We start from the raw sequence: 18,152 nt of genomic DNA, 5'->3' as shown, positions 1-18,152 counted from the left end.
TCTGGAAAGAAGCAAAGAATCTTTGTATAAATACAGTGAACCACTGGGACCATCAGATAGCAATACTGAAATATACAAAGTAAAATTCCGTGTGTGGCATGAGAAATAATTTTCTGAGAAGATTATTAATCTTAGCCTTGTGTTACTAATAACACAAATACAGCAATTTATTTCTCTGTTCATGTCTTTATGCTACATAATGTCTAAACATGATTTGAAAAAACATATTCTTACTTTGAAAACAGAACAACTATTTGTAAAGATGATTCCATCAGCAGGATGCTCTGGTTGGCGCTCCCTAACTTCTATTTTTGCTGATAGGAGTGGCTGCCTTGAAAAAGAGACACTGAACTTTAGAATGTGTTGAATCTCTTTTGCTGCACATTTTTGCCTGGATAAATTTGTTTAATGGTCATAACTTATGCCCTGAAAGATAATCTAGTGCCAAATGTTTGGAAGGTAAATGAATTACTCAGTCTAACAAGGAGGCTGAAATAGACAGTTTCCAAAAAAGTATTTGAATTTTTTGATTGTGGCCTAATACTGACATTTCTTACTTCAGTTTACTATATGGACAGTGGAATGTTGCCTAAGTTGCCTATAAAAGGAATTTTCTGTTATTTTAACACTGACCCAATCTCTCTTTCCTCGACAGGGATCTAGGGGTGGTGAGAATGTAATAAAATGTAAAAAGTTTCTAGTGAAAGAAAGGGAATTTTAAGTGAAAATGGCTATTTGTAAGTCCAAAGTGTTTTTCTACATTAAGTTTTTAAATGGCGTTAGATCCTTATATATAAATAAATAAATGTATGTGCATATAAATGAATGTATCTGCACATATTTTATATGTGTAATACATATTATACTTTTTAAAAATATATATACATATATATATAATACACACACACGTATGTATATGTGTATATATCTGGTCTCTTTAACAACATGTAGTCCTGAAAAACCACTATTACAGAGCCTCATGGAAGATGGATATTGTTTAATTTGTGGGGTGGTGGGATTAGGAGTAAAATTGTTCCATTTATTAGTATTTCAATAACACTTCCATAAAGCTATCTACGAAGTCAGTTGTTCAATCAATTCATCAATCAGCCAGTCAGTCTCAGGGGGCCTGCAGGTCTACAGGAGGATAAAGTTCCTGAGCTTCCTGAAGGAACATGTGTCCAAAGCTTATATGGGGAAAAAACCCACCAACCCAGGAATCAAGATTAAAAGTCTCTTCTTTGGCCAGCATTTCTTAATATTTAGAGACTCTTATTTAGAGGAGGGATAAACAAGGAATATGTATATCCCCCAACAGAGTAGAGAAAACACAAAAAGCATGTTGCTAATAGCAGGACAAAGATGAGAAGCAAAGTAAGGAAGAAAGCTAACATAAAATGAAAGGAGGGTGTGCCTGACAGAAGTTCAAGGCTTTGATAAACTCCAAAGAATCCCTTTTCAGGCCTCTGCCCTGCCTAACCTATAAGAAAGGGAAAGGGCGTCCTTTCCTTTCTCTGGGCTCAGAAAATAGAAAATTCAATAGAAAACTTGAAATGAAGAAGCAGCAAAGGTTATGCTGCTTCTTTCATAATAGAGAGTAGCTTCAAATGAAGCCTTGTGGAGAAAATCCAGAAATATTCCTAAAAATACATAAATAACATTTCCTTGAGATGCTCTTGCACCAAGGAAAGCAAACAAAGGAACTAGTGTGTTTCATATCGGGCTTTCAAACTAGAGCTGTTTGAGAACCCATCAGCTGTCTTCTGCAAGCCACGGAAGGGAGAGCAGCTTACTTCCCCTGCAGGGGAGGGGGGCGGGGGTGGGGTGGGGAGGGAGATTCACTTCTACCTTTTAACACTGCTCCCTCCTCTCCTTCACACTCGCTCAGCACTGCTGCAGTGAAATAGAAGGAACTTGATGCTCTCTGGAAACCCCAAGTAAAATGCATCTGTTTTACACACCTCTAACATTCTACGTGTGAAATACTGGCTATAAATATATGAAGCAACGGACTTAAAATGTTTTTTAAACCAAAATGTGTTATGCAAAGTGGAGTTATTAATATCAGGAATAATAACCCATCTAAAGACCTGATAACCAAAAGTTTAAAGCTAACTCTACTGTTAGTAGGAAATGTTTCTGAAAGAAACACAAAGGTTCAGCATAACATATTCTGTGTGTTCATGTCTTTGGTGATTGTTTTCATTCATGCAGTCATTTGTACATTCAACCATGTAATCAATTATCCATGTCTGTAAATAACTATTAAGAATCTTTAGGTCAACAAAATTCTCTCTGGTCCTCCCACATTTCCCACCACTTCCACCGTATCTCCATCCACCACTTTCTCTACACTATTAGGGTAAAAGTAGATTCCAGCTTGGACTAAAAAAAGAACTGCTCAGATTCCCTCTTGAAAAGACTTTGTGAAACAAACAAACAAATATTTCAGGAAAAACAGAGTACAGAGTACAGTCTATGATGTACCAGTTTCTACTGTGTTTTAAGTCCTCCTAAAACTTAGTGGCTTAAAACAACAACCACTCATTAGCTAATGATTCTGACACAGCAATCTGGACTGGGCTCAGCAGAGCAGTTATGCTGGTCTCGTCTGGGCTGACTCCGTCACCTTTGGTCAGTGGGCAGGTGGTTGAGAGGCTGCTTAGTCTAGGAGGGCCTTACTCACCTGTTTGCTTACTGGTGCTCACTGTGGGCTGGAGTGAGAAGTGTCACTGGGCCAAGTGTCTCCAACAAAATAGCCCAGGCTTATAGTGTATGTATATAGATATGAGCTTTATATGTATATATATAAAAAGATAGCCCAGGTTCTGGCAACTTCAGGATTCCCAGGGGCAGCAATAGAGAAAACTCTGACAGGCAAGTACTTTTCAAGTCTCTGCTTTGGTTAAAGGAACATCTATAGCTATGCCCAATCAAGAGGCTGAGAAATAAACTCTCGATGGGAGATGCTCCCAAATCATACTGCAAAAGAGTGTGCATAAAAGAATGGGAGAAGTATCGGGGCACTTTTTTGCAACTTACCATATATGGCTACTGGTATATTTTTCAAATGGAGGTTAGGAGGCACATTAGTGAAGTTCATTCAGGCCAATCTCCCATCATAAGATTGAATCAACACCATATTCTAAGTGGTTTTCCAATCATTGCTGTGATTATTTAAATCCCTTGCTTATAATAAAATGGGATTGTATTCACGTAACTTTCATCTACTGGTGTCAGCACTACCTGTGAGCTCAGACACACAGACTTTCTGATGTGTAAGATGGTGGCCTTGCCCCTTGGGCCATCCCTTCTACAGGCTGTTCATTTCAGGTCCTTCCACTTTAATTCATTAGATATGGTTGCAACACCTTCAGTGTTCTACTTGCTCTCCTCCACCTTTGCCCCAACTTGAAAATCTGATGCCAACTTGAGCCAAAAGCAATATTCCAGGTGTGATCCACCAGCATCCAACCCATATTCTTTACTTCCATTAAGGAAGCCTTGGATCGCTCTGTTAACTAGGATTATATATGCAGCCACAAATTTCCCCAACTTATACAAAGATATTGTTGTGGAAGAAGATACAAATCCTTATATTCTTGTTAAATTTTATTTTACAATATTGATCCCATTTTTCCCTATTGCTGAGTCCTTTCAGGATCCTTACATTGGCTTGCAAAGTATTTTGATGACACAGATGTAAGCCATGAATTCAGTCAATGTGCTTTCTGGATCTTCATTCAAGTGTTGGATAAACTACTGAACAAGACAGGGCTGAGATCAAAATTCTAGGGCAGGCCACTAGGAACTTACTTTCCAACTAACTGGTACCAAGACAACTGGTCCAATGATACCGCCATCTTGTGTCTATCTTTTATGTGTCTACCTCACTCAAGGATGGAGGAGTGGAAACTTTGTCAAATTCATCACTAAAATCTAGGTGCATGGTGTCTATTTCATTCTTTTCATTCACCAGACTGGTTAACTTGCCTCACAAGAAGTAAGATTAGAGTGATTCCTGGTGAAAACAACTTCCTTTTACCAAATCTTCATAAGATATCCCTAAATGTTTCTGAGACTGACATTAATCTAACCAGTCTACGTTAAAAACCAGAGTGCTTCTCTTATCTGATTTCCTTGTACTTTTTCTGTGTTCTACTGTTTATTTCCCAAAGAACATTGACAGTAGGTTCAGGTGAATATTCAGTAAGCTCTCTCTGCCTCTCCTGGGATATTATTCCCCTAGGCTAATAAACCCACTCATTAGGCAGCTGCATATGCCTTTTGCTTACCTCAGGTATCAAAATGCACATACAAATTCATTCCTCCATCCAACCCGTATTTATTAAACACCTACTATGTCTTAGGCACTGGAGCCTTTAGCTAGAGGGCTGTCTGTGAATGAGCATGTCTAGAAATAAAACCAAAGAATTGTTGTTTACGCCATGCTTTGGAGTTTGGTATTCTTCTATACACAGCAGAGATCTGTTGACTATTATCAAAGCAGGAAAGTGATATAATCAAATCTGTAGATGAAACAGATTGCTCTAGAAGAAGTTTAGAGGCTGATGTACAGGTGCAAGTTAGGAGACTCTTGTAGTAAAACAAGAGACAAATAGTGAAGAGCTAAATTAAAACAGTGGTAGTGAAGACAAAAATGAGACACATTTAAAAATGGAATACATTTAGGAATGGAAAGATCTTAGCAACTGATTGAATAGGATGGGAGTGAGAAACAAGGTCCTAGGATAACTATCCTTAGTTTATGGCTCAATTAGTTGGATGGATGGTTGGAAATTTACTGAGAAAGGGAATAGGTTATTGATTTTATGTTACTATTTCCAGGGCTACACATATTTTATTAAATCTAAATTATGTTGAGAATTTCCTAGGGAGTCACCATCATTTTCCAGGTCTCTTTTCTCTTTCTTATTACTTGATGTCTATTGTGATTGTATAATCAGGCAAAAATATTCTAGAATATCCAAAAACTCTTGAATTGCTTGCCCCCTTTAGTATTTCATTTGGTTGATATACCTTAATATTTTTCTTAGAAATTTTAAAATCAGTCTTTCATTTGACCATGTTCTACCTTCCTCACTCTGGTTACCAAGAATTCACTCTCTCTTAAAGTTCCCATCACATCACTTTACCAGTAAATTTCTCTGAATCTGAAAAAGATCTAGATTACTTTGTTTACCTTTTGGGACATAAAATGATCAGCAGCCAGTCTGGAATTTCTCTGCTTTTTTGCTGAATGAGATTTAGAGCTGATATCTTGATGCTTAAAGTCCATCATTGCTCACTTATGTTTCTTGCTTTTGTGTCAATTTTATGATTTGTTTCAAAAGCACAGTTATCTATTTCCTACACCTGGCCAAGAAGTCTGTGGAATACAATTCTATCACTTACGTATCTGAGGAAGACACTGGATCAGACTTGTAGAAATTTCAAGCCTAGAAAGGACTGGAGATCCCACCTAATGCTCCCTTTACAGTTAAAGTAAACCAAAGTCCAGGAAGATTATGTGATTTGTGTAAGCTCACACAACTGGTTAGTTAGGGGCATAGCCAGGGCTAGAACATATGTCTCCTGACGTTTAGTCAAGATATGTATTATGTTTTTCCCTTGGCAGGAATTCAGACACTAGGACTTAAGAAAAGAATTCAGGGTATTCTACTTCTAGCACTGCAGGAGCCCAACGACACACTAAGAATATAACATAAAAGTGTATTATTCTGTGACGCTGCGAAGATGTCCTTATATAGTAATAGGTAGATTCTTGGGTACTGATGCAACCAGCTACATTTTTCAATCTAAAGAGCCCACATAGCTCTTTGACCCAATAGCTTTCTTACTCCTAGGAAGTTACACTGACCACTGGAGAGACCTCTGTGAAAACCCATGACAGCATCAAGAGTGTCCACTCACTGTGTCATTGATCATTTCTGTTTCCTTTTGTACTGCTTTATCTGGTTCAGTAGCAAACTAAAAGAAAGTGACATTTAAGCAAGCCCAAGTTGTTATTCTTGTTCATCTCTAAACTTGAACCAGTGCCTTGTGGTCATGTCTATTTCAGGGGAGTTCCAGAAAGTCCCCTTTCACCAGTGTTCCCTGTAAGCAGGGTACCAACTATATCTAACAAAAAGAAAAACATAGTAAAATAAATAAAGAAAAATAGCTCCAACAGAGAGAGGGGTCACACACAGCCTTTGCCTGTAAAAGCTCTGTTTAGAAGCCATTGAGTCTGAGCAGATGGAGGTGACTCAAAAGATGACCCATGTGCCATGCTCTAGCCTGTCGTTGGTTGCACTATGAGTACTGCCAGATGAGCTATCACACCTAACTAGACTGCAAGGGTGGCTTCCAACAACTGTTCCTGAGCAGAAAGAGCCCCATCTGGAAGATATCAGCCCACCTGCCTGATGGAGATGTTGTAACTGACTCTGAGGGGAGAACTCTGAGTTGGCCATGCCATTGGAGACCTTGGACCCTAGACGGCCAAGAAATAATGTGAGGATCCAGCATCAGAGTGTGGTGCCAGGCTCACACAGCTTGCCCTTGGTTAAAGCTCCTTTCCTCTGGGACATCGGAGTATTCTTGTTGGACCAGAAAATACTACAGATAAAATGGCATTTCCATATGCTGTCTGCAAAACAGACAGCAGCCACTGAATTTCCATCCTTTTCATTCTACTTCCTTAGGACAACTGAAATGAAACAACCTCGGCTCTAATATGAAGAACACTCAAGTTTGGAAAGGGAGGAATGTGGCACCTCCACCACTTTACCCCCACCCTCATCCCAATTATTAACCTAAGATGTTCTTTCTATAAGTGATTTGTTATTAGGGCCAGTAATCTGAAAGTGAGAGTGAAAGCTGGAGGCTAGAGTCCTCAAATCTTATTTCCTGCTCTGTTTTGGCTTATTGTCCCATCAGAGGTTCCCTGACAAAGACATCTGAATACAGATGCCACAAGTCACTTGCCCATTGATAAAGGGTTGCAATACAATACTGCTTCTTTTTAAAGTGAATACATTTTTTTTAATGTTGAAGAGAAGAGATAAAAGTTTATATTATTCATCCTTCTACCTTATAATAGCATTTTAGTTCTTTTGAAAGACATAATATGACAACACTATACACATTGCTAATTTATTTCTTCAAGCTTACTTTGATCTCTTAAAGAACTATGAGCCACCTGAGATATACCAGCAAGTTGCCCAAGGTCTATGTCCACATAACCTGAATCCGTGAGAGTATTACATTCTTTCGCTCTTTCTCAATAGAACTGGTCCTGCAAGTCAAGTTCTTTGGGAATTGGAGAACAATGCATCCACAGTTCACATAACTTTAAAATGAAAATTGGTTTAGAATATCCATGGAAATGTGTGGTAGGACAATAATTTTCCATCTCATTGTCAATTTGGGTTTTAATCCTTCTCTTCTTGGGGTATACAGGGTATTTTAAATTCTGCCAAGGTAATATCTTAGGGTCCTAGGGAAAAAAACCTGAGCTCAAGTGACACAACCTTTCTTTGTTCACCTAGCACTTGAACTTTCCCCTAAAATAATCAGATTAGATGATCTCGGTGTCAAGTACTTATATTGGCTAGTTGATGCCAACCATCTACCTATAAAGTGGTAGATCTCCTCAAAGTTAGTGACTTTGGCAGGACATCAGTTCTCATCCAATTCTAATCAGCTGTGTCCAGAGAAAACACAGTAACAGATTTTACTTCCCGAGCCAAGGATCCTGTGCAAGTCAGAATCAATGAGACAGGACAAAGGATTTAGGGCCAATTCTTAGAAGGGTGTGTGTCATGCAGGCACATATGACTTCATGAACTCTTCCTTATTGTATCTATTATCCCTGCACCCCTGTGACCACCAACTCACTCAAGTCCAGCTACTATTTAAAATCACCTAAGCCTAGACTGCAGAAGAGATTTCTATGATTGCAACACCTGATCTTGCTACACATTTTGAAAAGAAGGTCATCAAAGGATTTACCCATTAGAGCACCCCTCTGAAGCCCAGCAGAGAAAGTTTCAAGTGGCCTTGTGATTTCCCAGATAAAAGGGATGACAGAAGTGCAAATTATTGGCATTAAATGGGAAAGAACACTGGAAGATCAAGTGTAGTTTGGGAGAAATTAAAACTGAGAACAAAGGAAAGGAAATTAAATTCAGGTCTGTTCCTTAAAAGGATGGATTCTGATTTTGATCTCGAAAAAAAAAGTTTTCGAGGAAAGGCTGTTTCCAATACTATCCATCTTCTAACCTTTTATAATGTCTTTCATCTATTGAATGATTTGGAGAGAAGGAGGGAGTTGATGGCGATGAAGCAATTATTAGACTTAATATTTTAAAATAATAGCTTGTTCATATAAAATAATGGCAGTTCTACAAACCTGTCTCAAATATCTAGGTCAGTGCGAATAAAGAGCAAAAAATATTAACTTGCAGAAGTAAAACAAAACAGCAGCAACAAATTTATCATTATTATTCTAATATGACTCTCTTGCTTTTTATCTCCCTCATAGTGGTATCATGTTTCATTTCAGGTAGGAAACATAAACTATGTAGACACCAGAAGGGGCGGTATTGTCATAACTGAACTCTTTCAAGAATTACTGTGTGGCTCTCCCTCCTTTCCTCTTCTTTTCAGCCTCTCTGGGGAATTCCAGGAGGGACACTGTCAGTCAGATTGACAGTTAGACGTAATGTAGCAACAGTTTAGACTGCAAGCTCGGTTTGCAAGTGTTGTAGTCAATGCCCTCATTAATAAAATTTGAGACTATTTCTCCCAAAGCAACTGCCTAGAATAAACAAAATATTTTTAAAAATTCAACATTAGTCTTAATGAACAGAGTTTTCAAAAACACAGTTTTCCCTAGTGGTCAGGGCACAGAGTTGTGAGGCCAAGGACCACCTCCTCTGCTTCAGTTTCTCCAACAGTAATGGAGATAAAATCATCTGCCCTGGCTCTCTATAAGGTGCAAAGAAATTAAATAAGGTAAAAGATGTGATGATTCTCTGGAAAATTCTAATTCATAAACATTTAGGAAGGGTGCAGCACCCATAATACTTTTGTGTCCATATGGCTGTAATCTGTAATGAAGAAACCCACTGTAGATGTTAGAATGATTACAAGCAGTACCAGCCTTAGACAAAGTGGGAAGTAATGAGGCATTATTTTGGGTACCACTTCTTCAAGGCTTCCTAGTGAAAACCAGTTTTCTTCACTCTGCTCCACCAAACGCAGATACAACAGTATTCCCCACTCATTGTCCCCCACTTGTCCTTGTTGCCCTTTAAAGCATTTTTTATGTCATGACTCTTCAAAGCAATTCAGGATGCTGTGATAATGGTTTCATATGCCATTCTCACCCAGGTCTTTTTAGCATTTTAACATGGAACAGTATCTTAATCCACAGGAATGACTCTAAGGACAGAGGTCTTGGGTTCCTATTAATTCACTCATTACTGTGTTCTTCAAGCTTCTGATCACTGATTCAACAAATATTTACTGAGTGTTGACTATATGCCAGGCAATGAGCTAAAATTGGAAATGCAACTGAGAACAAGGGGAACATGGTCTGGGCCCTCATTAAGCTGACTTGGAAACAGGCATCCCATCCAAATAGAGATGAGGTCCCTTCATGTGATGAGGGCTCTGATGGAGCAGCCTCTGACACTGTGGGAGGCTTCTAAGTCTTGGGACAGGCTATTTGGGAGACTCTGACACAGTGTGTAGGTTTGATGCCTACTACCTAAGAGAGTGATGTCTTTCTTAATCTATAAATGAGGCCAGGTCTGCTCAGAAGAAACTAATTGGAAAAGGAGAAACAGTACTGGATTGGGAGTCAAACACCAAAAGTGGAGTCTCAGTTCTGCTTGAACAGTTATGTGTCTCTGGAGAATTCACTCAACTTCTCTGAGACTCAACTTCCTCCTCTGCAAAAAAACCAGGGCAGAATAGGTGATTTTTGTGGTCTTCATCAGCTTTATACTTTTATATCAAAGTGTTTTTCTAATATCTAAATTAACCCTTTCAAGTCTAAGGTCCAAAATACAGTTCTCTTTGAATATTTACAAAGGGTAAAGTTCATCATCTACCTATTTTTTTTCAGTGAAGTTATTTCTTGGCCACTGTTCATTGCTGTACCTGTAACTTTCTTGGAAAATCTGATGTATGGGCCTTGCTCAAGTGAGTGATAAGCCTGTGTTCTCTGTTGCTTTCCCACAGTCACTGAAGAAGAGTCTGATAACCAACCTGGAAAGCTTAACAAAGCCTGGTTCTTCCTGTCAGATGTCTTATTACGTCAGGATCAGAATGCCTAGATCCACTGCACACGGCAAATGTAATGAACCTAGACAGAGGGGGTAATGGGAAACATTAAAGGAAATAATAATTCTAAAACAGATAAGTACACATTGTCATGCAAACTTTCCTTATTGTCTGGCTTTAAAAAACACGATCCTAATAGAACCAAATTAAAATGACAACTTTTCTTAGGCCAATAATTATAAAAAATGAAAGGCATTCTAAATGGCACTTGAGCCAATGCCTGCACTTTAGAGATGAGGAAATTGAGGATCAGATAGGATAAAATGTTTTGGCCAAGAACCCACAGCTGGTTGGAAGCAGGCCAAGACCAGAATTCAGATTTTCTGATTCCCAGGCTCCGGGGTTCTTTGTCTCCCTTACCTTGCTACCTACCTGAGATTGTACCATTTGTCTTTAAGCGGTAGGTATTCCAAAGTGACCACAGTCTCTCTTGCAGTCTGTTCTGGTTCCTCACTTCTGGAGAGGAAGGAGGATTTCCTTATTCATCCTTAAATTTGCCACCAAGTCTTCAGATCATTCAGCACTCATTCTGTGGGTGGCTGGCCTCTGTTCCTGGCCTCTGGAAATCCCATTTCCTTTATTGTCTGTTTTCTTCATGGTCTAACAGTGCCCCTACTTTCAACCAAATGCATCCAAGTTCAACACAGAGCAAGAGTGCTGAAGAACCAGTTAGGAGAGTTGTTTCCCCACCATATGTTATTTTTTGTGTTTTCAGGCATCTCTTAAAATTTGGATGCCGTCTCTGTGGAACAAATGCCAGAGCCATGTGTAGAACCATGAAGGCCAGAGACAGTTCCCCGTGCCAGGTCGGTAATGCCTCTGGTTGCGTTGGGGCCTGGCCCAGCCCTTTTAATGTTCCCTTGCTCTTCAGAGGGCATGCTGAAAGACAGGCCTGGAAGGTGACCAGTTCCACAGCCTGAGCTACAGCACCTGTTTCCTCCTCTACCAGTGAATGGTCTACCCACAGGAGGGAAAATGAATGCTGTGCCAACTTTCTTTTCCGAGTATGAGGGACATAGGTTTTAATTAAAATGATATTTTGGAAATTCACCTTCATTTTCTCTGAGAGAGGAAATGTGCCCCTGTTCTGCATTCTCTTTAAGATGAATCAGCAAATACTTGGCACATACATTACAGGAAAAAAGTCAATAAACCACAACAAGAACAAGATAAATGGATGGTCATACTGACCCAAGTAGAACAAAGACTGTTTCAACCCCCACCCCCAACACATACTTACCTTCAGGAGTTTTTAACTATGTGAATGGCACTACATTAGCAGTTTTTGTGATATCTGAATTCCAAAATTAGGGCGGATTTACACATAGAAAATATAGTGCTATCTAAGCAAGAGGAGAAAAAGCAAGCAGTAATGTATCCTATGCCTGGTCTGACACAGTGCTTCCAAAGGCCAGGTCACCCACCTGTCAGTTATTTTAGGAAGAGAGATGCTGGCAGCAGCTGGGACTCTGCCATAAATAACCTGCCCACCAGTGTTCTAACACTGAGCCCTTCTTGTCACATCTTCCTCTCTAAGAGAGCTTGATTTTGGACGTACTGCAGGTGACCAACGATGAAGGCTGCCATCTTCTTACCGCCCCTTCCACTCGCAAGCTGGCTGCTGGCTGCAAAGGACTTCCCACTGTTGCAGAGTCAAAGGCGCAGCAAATGCAAATAATCACCATGACTGTGGAGGCCACTGATAATCCATTAAATGATTAAACCCACTCATGTTTCAAAATCTTCCAGTAACTCACTACCATCAATTTTAACCTAAAAAATCCCAATGTTGGTTTCTGTAGCTCCCAAAGTTCCCAGCCTTCCCATGATTCGGCCTCCTGCCTCCTACAGCTGCGTTGGCTCCTTCTTGATTGTATCTGATTCTTGATCCACCAACCAATGGCTTTCCTATTACAGGAAGAGCTCAGCATCCTCCTCCTCCCCAAAGGCCTCCCTATCACACAAACTGGAAGACTCTTAACCTGGGATGTGCATTATACATAAGTGTGTACAGGTACGCATGCATTTTCTGTGCCATGGCCATTTGTAGGTAGGCTCACCTGCACAGTGCTAAAGAAAATTCAAGTCATTCAAAATCATGACATGAATGAATTTACCCTCAAGACTGGCATCAAAACGGCAACACAAACACACACCCTGATCCAAGTGATAGCTTCAGCTGCTGCCCTAAAGAGTCTTTCAAAAGTCAGCAAAAGAAGGTTCCTTCACAAGGAGGCTCAAGTATCTTTTATATATCTTACCTTTTTTTTTGAGACATAATTGACATATAACATTAGTTTCAAGTATACAACATAATGATTTGATATTTGTATGTATTCCAAAATGACCACCACAAAACATCCACCACTACACAAAGTTGCAAATTTTTTTTCTTTTGATGAGAACTTTTAAGATCTGTATTAGCAACTTTCAAATATACAATATAATATTAATAACTGAGCCACCATGATGTACAGTGTGTCCTCATGACTTAGTTATTTTATAACTGCAACTTTGTACCTCTGACCACCTTCAACCATTTCACCCACCACTCTGCCTCTGGCAACCACCAATCTGTTCTCTGTATCAGAGTTCAGTCTTTTTTTTTTTTAATTCCACATATAAGTGAGATCATAAGATATTTGTCTTTCTCAGAAGTCTGATTTATTTCACTTAGCATAATGCCCTCTATACTAAATTGCTTAGCTCTCAGAGTTGCATAACTTTTGTTGCTAGAGCCCTTTCAGACACAAAAAAAGTGTCAGTGAACAACAATTTGGGGGCTTTGATTGACATTGTTTCTCCCAATATGGACATCTGCAGATAAAAGAACCACAGACAGAAATGTCTTTATATATGAGATCAAGCACCATTTTTACTCCACTTCTGTGGATAATATTTAATCACTGTATACAAAATCTGCAATAAGATTCACATCATCTTTAAATTATCCTACTACAGAGTCTTGTCCTTAAGAGGGTACTCAATAAATGCTTGTTGAAGCAGCCATGGAGAATTTAGTTTGCAAGAAATCTAAGTGATTGTCAACAAGCTCAGCAGACCTCAGTGGGAACCTGTACTAGCTATCTGATTTCCCAATAGGAATTAAATATTCAACCTCACCTTGGCTTTCTTTTCTATAGATTTCAAGAAGATCTTAATGGCTTTGGAGTTTCAGGGTCAGCCTTTCCTTAAATTGCTTTTCTTTTATGCTGAGCATTTATAGCTTTAAAAGATACTAAGCATATTCACATAACCATTCTATTTGACTTTATAAGAAGAGAGTTATGGTCATGGAAGTTTTTTTTTTTTTCCTATTAACAGAATGTAAGGGAGGATTTTCTGATAATTGTCTAGTTAACTAAGGGTCAGTGAAATGGATTAAACATGCCATTGACTTTTGACATCGCAGAAACATGTATACTTCTGAACTGGTGTCCTACATCCTTTCCTTCTAGGAGCAAACAACTAATTTCCAAAACTGGTTTAAAGTAGTATTTAACAATGATAGTCATTATTTTTAGGCAGAATTTTTGATGTTGTTTTCAATTAGTTCAAGTTATGTTTATCTATTTCTTGAGTGGAAGATAAAACTCCATGAATGAGTAACAGTGATGAGTGTCAGTTAGTTTGAGCATTTATTTGGCAATCAAGTAAGAATCCCATGAAAATTTGTCATTAGACCATAAGCACCATATCCCGTTCCTGTGCTTCCAATGTCTCTTCCAGACACAGACACATGTGTTAATGGGCTTCTACATGACACTTGCGGAAAGGGTGGATCCATGGAGTGCTGGGCTTTTAGCAATTCAGGGAGGCAGAATGTAAATAGAATCGCCAGTTTGGCTGTACCCATTTAATAGTTTTGAGTAGCTGCTGTGAGAGTTGTACAGACCCACCAAGTGTAGAGGAGGCAGTGAGGACAGTGACCACATCCCTGTGTGACCTTCTGCCACATGCAGAACTCTTAATAGGCAGAAACCTCCAAGATAACTCTCCGCTTTGTGTCAGTCCTCCTGACCTCCATGAAGTAGAGGTCCTTGTGTCTACCTGAACAACAGAGATCACCGGCAGGACCAGGGCAGTTACTCAACTCAGTGCAGTTAAAAAGTCAGTTTACTGAAATATCCAGATCAGCAACTCACACTCCCACGCCACTGATTCTACTGAACTACACAAGGACAGTGTCTTTCTTATCCAAGACTGTACTTTAGCACCCAGTACAATGGCTGCCACAGAACAGGCATTCAGCAGATTTCAACTGGATGACTTGCACGAGCTGTTGGGTAGGAGTAAAGAAACTCCAGTATCTTATTTCCACAACTGCTAAAGTTCACAGCTGTCAGGCCCTTAAGCTCCAAGGTCAGCCCTGGAAGGGCAGCTGTTAGAGGCTGCAGCATTCACCCAGGCTTATGCTTAATCTTTGACCATTCCCTCTAAGCCCATTGCTGAATGGGGCTCCTTCTAATATCTTCCACGACATCAGTGTGGTCAGAATTGCCCAGCGCTTTCTGCTAAAGCTAGTGTTCTTTGGCTAATGCTGGAGTGTGTCTTGGCTTGGACTGATGTCTATGCCTAATGTGATAACGTGCTTAAATGCCGGCTCACGTTTTCTTTTCATCTTAATATTACTCAGAACTCTCTTGGGAGTTTACTCTTTTGTGACTGTGCAACAGCTAGTTGATTTTTCTCTCTTTCTACATTAGTGGTGAAAAGGAGATGTTTTCTCATTCACACCACTTAAGCCAGGGAAAAATACTCATTTTTGGTTGTGTATTAAAGTTACACTATTAGTACAAGTCTAGAAAAAATTTAAAGTCAAAATATGTCTCTAATATTATATGAAAGTATATGTGAGGAATTTATATGAGAAATACTATAGCACATCTACCTAGTGGTTAAGTCAGAGAACAGAAATCAGAGACCTATGCAGGACATCTATACATAATAGGATAGCTGGTGATCGCTGGCACATCAGCTAGCCTCCCTGTAACTTTTTGTTGCAAAGGTGACTAACCCTTTACTCATTCGTCTGGTTAGTAGACTAAGACTACCCCCTGCCCACCTGAGAGCTCTGCTCTGAAGAGATGCCATCGTTCTGCGCCCCAACCCGTCAGGCTCTATGAAGACAGGAGCACGTCTGCCCTCCTGATTAGTGGGAACACAGCACCTGTTCCCTGGCCTGGTGCTCAAGGAATATCTGTTGAATCCGTTTAATGAATGCTTGCAATGCCAAATATGCCTGACAAATCTTTCCTTACTCTAGACAGAGTTACAAGTTTGTTCTACTCAAATAAGTTTGTTATGGATTCTGTAGGAAGGAAAACAGTATCAGTTCAATAGTCCCCTCACCCCTACCTCCGCCTTGGTGAATAAGGAAAAAAAATTTTTCGTAGTGTAAATAGGCAAATATAGACATTAAACATTATTAAAATTCAATTGTTCCTAATTGAGTTCAATAAAATTGTTTCTCACTTTAAAAATCAGAGAACATTTCTTACTTACTTGGCAGTCACTTTCAACACTTCAGAATAAAGTACTGGATTGATACAAAGAATCTTAGAGAAACATATGGAAATTAAATAATTGAACACCGTCATATCAAACTGACTGACTTAAAGAAACTAGTGCCTATTCTTTTCCACACTGTGCTAATTTACTATTCTAATCACCTAGAGTGTGCATTCAACAAATATCATAGCTTCATGTGTCACAAGCTTCATTTTCCCCGACACTGACCTTGGATTAACCCTTCACCTTTCACTTACAGCTAATTAAATCCAGTGACATGTCCGTGAGTCACTCTTCACTGAAATATTTAGTGAGGGTCTTAAATTCCTTCATACTTGTCCCAACCGCTATGCCTACTTCCCCATCATACATCTGCTTCAGTGTCACAATATTTTGTCAAAAAACTACCTCACTGCCATGGTAACATCATAAACCCTCCCTTGCCCTCCTCTTCAAGGAGTTTATAAAAATCCAGCTGTAAAAGTTGGCCATCGGCTGTGTAAGCTCGTTGTTTTATGTGTGGTAGTTAACCTCTTTTTCCCTTTCTTTCCTCACTGCTCAGACTCCTAAACCACTCATTTAAAAATATTTACAAAGTAATTTAACATTTATTTAGCCATCAAAGAGGAAACTGGAGTTGAGCTCAAGTTGACTTTTCTTACTACCATACTGCTTTCTAAGGTTAAAATTGTCACTTTTTTTTTTCTTTTTACCATCTGGGTGAGCTCAGCTGAAATCAGGAGTTCATTTTTCATCCCCCTCTCATTTCCGCTTGCTTGGAAGTCTTCACTTCCCTGAGTTCCTTTTGAATTCAGTGAGAGCCCCATATATAGGAAAAATACAGAAGCATTCATGGGAAAGGGGGCAGGCGTGGGAGGAACAAATCATTCCAACACAGTTAATTGCCATTTTACTGGAACCCACTTAACTCCACTTGCAATGGGGTGAAGTTGTTCCTTTTATTATTTTTTTCAAAGAAGTTACCTAAGGTATCTGTTTCTCCATTATTCTTAACAGTTTTTTCTTTTCACTGGTTTGGGCACTTGTATGGAATTCCCATTTATCCTTATCCTAAATTTAGATAAGGTTGAGTGAGGTTATACCACTCACAGTACACAGAGTTGACAAAGGGACATCTCCTAAAGAAAGGAAGATTTTAAAGTTTTTTTTTTCTTAAATAAAATCAGATTTGTCAGGTGAAGAGAGAAAAATCCAAGAAACAGTCAACCAATATCTAGTGGACTTATTTTGAGTTAGTCTTTGAAAGCATATAAATATATAAGTACAGAAATGTTAATTATATGAGATTTGATAAGTTAGATGCCCTTGAGCAAAATTCAGTGGGAGGTTTTGATACAATTATCACTTAGGCTAGTATACTTCAGGACAAACACAGAATGTGTATAACTAAATAGTTCCTAGTGAAAGGAGCCTGAATGGTCAGAATTGCATCTCTAAGTCAACAGTGGAGGTGGGCTGCCTTTGGGCAAATATACACAGGGTCTATTCTGAGGTTGGCAAGCTAAGGTGTGTGTGTTCAAGATGCATATGGAGTGATTCTCAGTGGAATGAACAAGCAGCCCAGGCACAGTCACAACACTGGTGAGGTCCATGAGCTTGTCTTGGAACGTTCCAGTCTTCCATTACCCCTGTCTCTCTCCCTTGCTTATTAGCACAACACTCGATACCTAGAGTAGATGCTCAAAGTATGTATTCTTTGCAAATGATTTGATTTTACCGCTTTCATTTCTAATTAGTAATAATTAGTAATGTATTATCTCAGAACTGTATAATTACATCTAAAATCTAGACAGTTGCAGTATCTTGAAACTGTTCACCATAGCTCAATAAATGAACAACTCACCTCAGACTGAAAAAAAAATTCCCCTCTCCTACACTAGCAGTGTGTGGTAATAACATCAAGAGTCCTTAATCATAAAATGACAGAGTCTCAGAATGCTTGCAATAGAGATGGTTATCAGTTAACTTTAAAAGATTATTTTCATGCACTCTGCAGCTTGGAATTCCCCCCCTTCCCCTGCCACCTTGATGTCAAGAGGAGCTATACATGTGGGTCAGCTCTGTAAAGGGCCACACAAGTTAATCTGAGATTACCCTGGAAATTCCCTCCTATGGGTGCGGTGGTACAGCGGAATGACAGGTGATTTTTATGGGGTAAATATGTTTCAATACAACAAACATTCTAAACAAGAAAAAAATTAGCACCAACACCATATACTTCTCAAGGTCTGTTATATTTCAGGCAGAGGCAAGTGCATGGAGAA

This window comes from Camelus dromedarius, chromosome 19 (genome assembly GCF_036321535.1).
Source record: "Camelus dromedarius isolate mCamDro1 chromosome 19, mCamDro1.pat, whole genome shotgun sequence".
NCBI classification, from domain to species: domain Eukaryota; kingdom Metazoa; phylum Chordata; class Mammalia; order Artiodactyla; family Camelidae; genus Camelus; species Camelus dromedarius.
This window is presented reverse-complemented; position numbering follows the sequence as displayed.